The sequence below is a fragment of the Capsicum annuum genome, chromosome 1, assembly GCF_002878395.1.
Source record: "Capsicum annuum cultivar UCD-10X-F1 chromosome 1, UCD10Xv1.1, whole genome shotgun sequence".
Taxonomy (NCBI): domain Eukaryota; kingdom Viridiplantae; phylum Streptophyta; class Magnoliopsida; order Solanales; family Solanaceae; genus Capsicum; species Capsicum annuum.
Genome location: NC_061111.1, coordinates 223,928,765 through 223,937,174, shown reverse-complemented (window position 1 = coordinate 223,937,174; position 8,410 = coordinate 223,928,765). Strand labels below are relative to the sequence as shown.

Genomic DNA, 8,410 nt, shown 5'->3' with positions numbered 1-8,410 from the left:
ATCGATAGGTATAAGGCGAGGTTGGTAGCAAAAGGATACACACAAAAGTATGGAGTGGACTAACAGGAAACATTTGCACCAATGGCTAAACTCAATACTATTCGTATCCTCATATCAGTTGCAGCAAATAGAGATTGGCCGTTGTGACAATTTGACGTAAAAAAATGCATTCTTAAATAGTGACTTAGAGGAAGAAGTTTATATGGATCTACCACCCGAAACTGTGTAGGAGCACACTTACAGAAAAAAGGTATGCAGATTAAAAAAAGCATTATACAGCTTAAAACAATCACCACAGGCATGGTTTGGACGTCTCACTTCTGCAATGACATTAGTGGGTTATGAACAGAGTAACTCTGATCACACTCTCTTTATAAAACACAACTAAGGGAAGGTAACTGCATTAATTATATATGTTGATGATATGGTCCTGACAGGAAATAATTCTAATGAAATGGATCAACTTCAGAAGTTCTTGGCATCAAAATTTAAAAAGAAAGACCTAGGACAATTGCAATATTTCCTATGCATTGAAGTATCAAGGTCGAGACAAGGAATTTCACTTTCTCAAAGAAAATATGTACTAGACTTGTTGATGGAGACATGGATGCTAGCGTGCAAGCCAATTGAAACACCTATGGAGATAAACCACAAACTCGAGAACTATTCGGTAGAGAAAATAAAAGATGTAGGCAGATATCAACGTCTAGTAGGGAAGTTAATCTATCTGACTCATACAAGACTAGACATTGCATATGCTGTAAGTGTTGTCAGTCAGTTCCTGTAGAATCCAACAGAAGATCATATGAAAGCTGTCTATAGAATTTTGCGATACTTGAAAAGAGCAAGACATAAATTGACTAGAAAATCAACAGCGGGGTATCTCACTTTAGTCGAAAGCAATCTTGTCACGTGGAGAAGTAAGAAGCAAAAGGTTTTCGCAAGGTCTAGTGCAGAAGCAAAATTTCGAGGGATGGCCAATGGCCTGTGTGAGCTATTATGAATTAAATATGTTCTGAAGGATCTTGGAATTGAATACACAGGGTCTATGAACTTGTTCTGTGATAACAAGGCCGCAATTCAAATAGCACAGAACCCCATTCAACATGATCGCACTAAGCATGTTGAAATAGATCGACACTTCATTAAGGAGAATTTAGATCAAAAGATTATACATTTTCCATTTTGTCAAGTCTGGAAGTCAGCTAGCAGATATACTCACCAAGGATGTATCAGGAAAGGTCTTCCACGCGATGATTGGCAAGTTGGACATGACAGACATCTATGCACCGCCTTGAGGGGGAGTGTTGACATTAGGACTATTATGTAATTATGTATTTCTAGTAGGAGTGACAAAGAACTATTTGTATCTATATATATCCGTTTTAATAGATGAATAAAAACAACCGTACATAACCTAAATTTCTACAGTCTGAAGAGAACTTACTCTTGATCTATAGTTGCAGTCGTCAATTACAAAAGTCTCAAGATCCGATGAACTTTGTAGAAATTTGCAAATTCTAGGGAAAACCAATTCTTCCAAGGTTGTGTTAAGTTGTACAAATTTCCAACTTGACAATGGAGGCTGCCACGCTTCCAATTCGAGTATGGCCAGGAACTTATAAACCGAATAGATACACCAAAATATGTCAAAATAAGAAAATTCCACATACTTAAAAAATGACATGCAAATTGTTAAACAATATTCCAAATTTGATTTGAAGTTCCAAAAGTCGACTTTTAATAAATATCTTAAAGATTATGGCCAATAATAATAAATTTAAATTTTACAAAGTATTTTTTTCCTAGTGTTGTAGAATGCATGTCATTTTTAAAAACATTCAGGTGGAAGTTGATTCTTTAGTTCCACCTTTCAACTAGATTGATGTAAGAATGTACTTATCTAAGACCTACCAAATTGGATATCAAATTATCATTTATATATATATATATATATATATATATATATATATATATATATATATATATATATATATATAACGTTTAACACGTGTAACGTTTGATTATTTAAAATTAAATGATATTATCTATTGCGGAGATTGTTAATGGAATGCAAAAAGTTCAAATCACTTTTCAAAGATCATTAATTAACACTTTAATATAATAATGTAAACATAAACATATATTTTAGTGTAAGCACATATATATTTTATCATCAAAAGTTTTAAGTGGTTGAAGTATCATCACTTTTGTGTTTGTCATACAGTACCTCTTTCCCTTGCTGCTAGAGGCTAAAAAGAGGCGCATCAATTTGAACCATATTTGTATTACAATTATTTTTCTCTTTTTTTCTATATTTAAAATCTTTACTAAATCAAACATACTACTTAAAACTTTTAAAAATTTGGCACTTCTTAAATTTTTCTTATTCTAACGTTTTTATATTTATTTCTAGATTTTTCAAATCTTCTTAAAATCAAATTTAATTGATTTAGAATTCTTAAACTAATGAAAAAAGTATTTAGTTGTCATTAATTTGGATGACTTCTAACAAGGAAATATTTTACCATGAATATATTTAATTAATTTTCAACTTTTAAATATTAGCAAAATAGATAAAAGATAATTTTGTCTAAAGGAAAGACTTTTAATGAAGAGCAAAAAGTTCAAACAACATTTCTAAGGTACTTTACACTTTTAATATAGTATAGATATAGATATCGATATAGATAGATATGCGTGCGTTGAACGTGTGTCATGTTAGTATATAATATTACAATTAGTGTTATAATGTGTGCAATATTATATTCACGAAAAAGAATTATATTGACCCTATACTCTTAGAAAAAGATTATATTTGGTAATATCATACTTTTTCAATAAAATTGTCCTGATCATACAACTTATGGTTCAACCCTCTAGAAGAAATATGACTTTTTTTAACATTTTCATAGGAACTTTGATGACTTCTTTACTTCCTTGATGACATCCATATGTGATTTATGAAACTTTTCATATCGCAGACTTGTTTACAAGAAAGTTTAAGGTAAACGATAGAGAGAATGTTTTTGATAAATCCTCGGCACAAGAAGATATTCTCATATAAGAAAGCTAATTATAAGACTTTGCAAAAAGGTGACTAAAAAATATATTTCAAGCCACATGAGCTATACATGTTTGAAAGTTAATGATTTATCAAACCTGCCATCAAATATTTATTAAATGTGATGATTCCAATGAAAATTTAATTTCTATATTTGTAACTGAAACAGTAAAAATAACAATAAAAGTGAGCAACCATCAATGTCTGAAATTATAAAGGATTAACAAACCAAAATGGATTTAGCAGGGTTTAACATAATCCAACTTGATGCCAAACTAAAAATAAAAACTTACAAGACAAATTCATGTGGTGTATCACACATCTAATCATAATGTAAGATTAACTTGCAAAATATTTTCGAATAAAGTGGTTAACAAAAACTCAATGCTTACCGCATTACGTATGGTAATTGAGACAATATAAATTTATATGTTGGGAGCAGCAATCTATTAGATGAAGTAATAAAAAACTTACAAAATAAGGCAAAGATGTTTGTAACACACAAATTTCAATTGAAATTTAAAAGAACAATCGTAAAGTTTCTATGTCTTGTACCAAAAGAATCAACAATTTTAAATAAAAGTGTATGAACTATAGGTCATGATCTATAATTTTGAAAAAATAACCATTAAAGTTTCTATGTCTTGTACCAAAAGAATCAACAATTTTAAACAAAAGCGTATGAACTATAGGTCATGATCTATAATTTTGGAGAAATAACCAAATAATAATAATAAAAAATCCAAAATAATGATACCAAAAATATTATGCACCTGTCCAACTCGATAGAGAAGGCATTTGTTCACCATCGTTCATCATCTACAAAATTAACCAAATAACGACTAAAAGTTAAATTTGTTAAACAATGATAAGAACTTTCAAAAATGGAATAAGTAAAATTTGTAAGTAAATTACTACTTAGGAATAGTTAAGCTTCAGACATTTAGTCGTATTTTTGATAACTTGGAGCCTCAACAAATTCTTATATATAGAGAGATAAAACATTACCTTTTAAAATCCTAATAGAAGAATTCCTACATTAGGTTAATTAATTCTTTAATGTTATTCTAACCCAAGTAAGTAATAAGTAGCTACCAATCCCTATTTAGTCACAAACTTCCCCCAAATATTTTTTTCGCCACTTTAATTTTTTTTTTTTTGATTTAAATTTGTTTATTATAGTTTTCATATTTGTGTATTATTTAAGAAGTAAAATTTAAGTCCCTCTCATATATTTTAAAATTAAATATTATAGTCAATATTATATATATAATTAAATAATAATTATAGTAAAAGAAGTGAAAAGACGATTTTATTTAAAACAGAGTGTTTTAATGAAGGGTAAAAAGTTCAAACAATATTTCTAAGAACTTTCACACTTTTAATATATATATATATAAATAGGTAGATAGATAGATAGATAGATATTGATAGTGAACAGTATGAACTAACCTCAGCACCATGGACCTAGCTAATTGAAGATTCTTGACATGGCCTTGTGAAGAAGTTCCTTCAAACAACTAAACTCCTTCCTCTGCAATTTGTCTCAATCTTCAAAATGAAAATCAAAATAAAGTATTGTGGTGATAAGTGAAGCCACACTTCTCAAGAATATCCCATGGCATGACCCAAAAAGTTGCAAAGTTTGAATATTGGGGGCTAATAGGCAGAATACATAGAGCCCATTTGGATATAATTAAAAGAATAATTTTTTAGCTTAAGTGATTAAACGCTTAAAATAAATACTTATAAATTAAGTAGAAAAGTGCTTCGATAGAAGTGGTGAAACTAGAAAAAAATTATTGATGTGTTTGGTAAACAAGTGATGTTAAACACTTTTTTGTTGTTAAAATGACTTAAATGTCCTTAAAATTGTTAACACCATAAATAAGGTAAATTATTTATAAGTTTTAATTTTAAAATAAAATTTTTGAGCAAAACTCGAATGTAACTATGGATTCGGTGAAAATAAAGGAGAAAGATTAAAAAAAAAATTGAAGGGAGGAGATGAAGCGAAGCGCCAAAAGAAAAAGAAAGGAAAAATATAGATTTAAGGGCTACAAGTTAGGAATATTATTGGAATTGAAGGAAAATATAAAGGATAAAAAAAGTAAATATTTTGGTCAAATCTAAAAGAATTTTAATCTAAAAGGCAAAAAACTGAAGGTACCCAACTTCTCACTTTTTGCCCTTTTTAATCTATTTTTAGCTTTTTTTAAGTACTTTTTAATTTTACCAAACACCTAAAAAGCTAAAAAAAAAAAAGATTAAAAGATGGTTTGACCAAATTTTAATCCTATCCAAACGGGCTCATATAAAAGCCCCTCAACTATTCGATCTTTTTCGTATATGCACCTCAATTAAGTCATATGCCTATTGAACTCTTTACTCCTTCACAAAACGTGTCAATTGAGCTTAATCGCTGACATGACGTGACATGTATAATACACTCTTCATTAGGAGAGTGAGAAACCATAATTAATCAAAAAAATTAAATATAAAAAACCCCAACCAATGAAAAAAATACATTAAAGAAATTAAAAAAAAATAGTCATCATCTTCTTCTCCATTAATGGCTTCTTTAAAATTCATTCGTATATAAGTTGGGTGAGAAATCATAATTAATCAAAAAATTAAACATAAAAAACTCCAACCAATATGAAAAATACATTAAAGAAATTAAAAAAAATAATAGCCATCATCTTCTTCTCCATTTAAAAATCATTCATATATAAGTTGAGTGAGAAATCATAATTAATAAAAAAAATTAAACATAAAAAAGTCCGACCAATAAAAAAAAACACATTACATAAATTAAAAAAAAAAATAGTCATCATCTTCTTCTCCATTAATGGCCATTTATAATTTTATTTGGTGTAATAAAAATAAGTTGTTGATACAAGAAGAAGAATAAGATAATTTTTTTTTTTAAATACCATTTTATATCTTTTATATATCTTTTGTCATGTTAGCAAATTGGACTCAATTTATATATTTTATGAAGGAGTAAAAAGTTCACTAGATACATGACTTAATTGAAGTGCCTATAAAAAAAAAATCAAATAATTGAGAGACATGTACGTGTAATCTTCCGGGCTAATATTTCAAGCCATACATCACATTCATCATTTTTTGAGTTTTCTATGGTCAATTTTATCAACTTCACGTTGTTAATTTCGAGACGATGAAATCCTCTAAAATGACACAATTCCAAGCACTCCAAGTTAGGACAACCAGATAGTTCCTTTTCCGTTACACCCTCCATCAAATTGATGTACCTCAATAAAAGAGAAATAAGACCACTTCCATTTACATTATTAATGGAAGGGTTCAATGTGCAGTACTGTAAACCCATATTTCTCAAGGATGTACTCTTAGGGGTTGTTTGGTAGAGTGTATTAGTTTAATGTGTATTATTAATATATTATTTGATTTATTTTTTATTCTACGTATAACTAATGCAATCATTAGTTATACACTTTATTGTGTATTGTGAAGTGCATTATTAATGTCATCCCTTTGTTATGTATTAGTAATACAAATGAATTCAATGCATGCATTAGTTTGATTAATGACGTAACTACCCGTCTAATTCTTTTAAAATATTTTTTAGTTTTTTCTCTTTCTTTACCGATGCAATAACACAGGTATTTGAGATGGAAAAATTCAACTCAAAAGTAATCTTATCTATGTGCTTGGTGAAGAGTTCAACTACTCATACTATTGCCTTGTTCCTATTTTCAAATTTAAACACAAACTTAATATCTGGGTGCATCTAGGAATAGTTTTTTTTTTTTTTTTTTAAAATAACATGTTGTAACCCAAAAGATGGCTCTAATCCATGGAAAACATTACGATGACAATTTTCCTCGAGAAACTTGAACAATGCTAATAGGCAACAATTATTTACATCCATTTTGGGAAAAAGAGAAAAAAGAAGTTTTCAATAAGAAGTATACAAGGTTAAAGAATATAAAGAATATTTTTATAAATAAATAATTTTTAATAGAAATTATATAAGATATATTCTTTTTAATACATTAAACCAAACATTGTATAACAAATGATGTCAGCATAACTAATGCAAGCATAACTAATATCAGCATTACTAATATAATTATTATTAATACACCATATTCAACATTATTTTTATACACTCTACCAAACGACCCCTTATATGCAAATTGAGGAAATTAATATGTATCTCCAAATAAAATCTCCAAATCAAATTCTTCAGCATTAGCAAGTTTTGTTGCGAAATATACCCATAAATCGACATCTTTAATAAATCTCTCCTGGCGAATATCAAAAACCAAATTGAATTTCTGAATTTTCTGACAAGACCTCCAATAATGAAGCTCTCTATGGGTGGAAATCACAAAATCAAGTATCTTGTTTTTTAGCTCATCGGGGGAACAAAATAGGAGAAGTCGAAATTAAGTGATACCGGAACAGACATCCAAGGAAATCTCCATCTTGTAGATAATACATTAGTTCTCACAACTTGTTTTCTGTCAGGTAACATAGAGAGGATATGGAATAGGATCGACTCTGGCAAATTACTGAGTCGATCTCCACCCACCATAATTTTTCTTTGCATTTCCATAGAGTAAAACCTTCAATTGTAGTTTGGTAAAGTTGACGGCTTCTTTTGTCTTTATAAGGATAATCTAGGTCAATTCAGTTAAGACCGACTTGGAAAAGGTATTAACCTCCCTAATAGATTTGATTGAGATGGTTTGAGCACGTGATGAGGAGGGGCATAGATGTCTAGGTTCGTAGATGTGAGAAGCTTGCTTTGGATGATTTCAGACGGGGTAGGAGTAGGTCAAAAAAATACTAAGAGAAGTGATCAAGCGGGACATGGAGCAGTTACAGCTCACTGAGCTCATGACCCTAGAAAGGAAGATATGGAGGTCGCGGATTAGGATAGAAGGCTAGTGCCAGTTTGAGTCGTTGGAGGAGGACATTACTTGGCAGATGTATTATTCTTGCTAGGACATTTCGTTGTATGCTTTATTACTAATGTGTTTACTATTCTTTATTTATTATTCCTTATGAGTGACGTATTTTTATCTCGACATTCTATTCCATGCTCTATTAAGTATCTATTTATTATTCCTTGTCTTGAGTCGGGGATCTATCGAAAACAACCTTTGTACTTCTTCTAAAGTAGTGGTATGAATTACGTACATCTTACCCCCAGACCCCACTATATGAGAATACACTGAATTTGTTGTTATTATAGAACTTTAAAATCAACTAAATCTTTGTTCTCTAAATACTTCTTTATTTAAAATAATTATGAAATAGATATAATAGTAATTTATTTATTTTTCCTTATAT

At 29.4% G+C, this 8,410-nt stretch overlaps 1 pseudogene; it reads right to left on the bottom strand.

The window, feature by feature from the left end:
* Positions 1-488: 488 nt before the first annotated feature.
* Positions 489-7,702, bottom strand: LOC124898850 (annotated as a pseudogene).
* Positions 7,703-8,410: the final 708 nt, after the last annotated feature.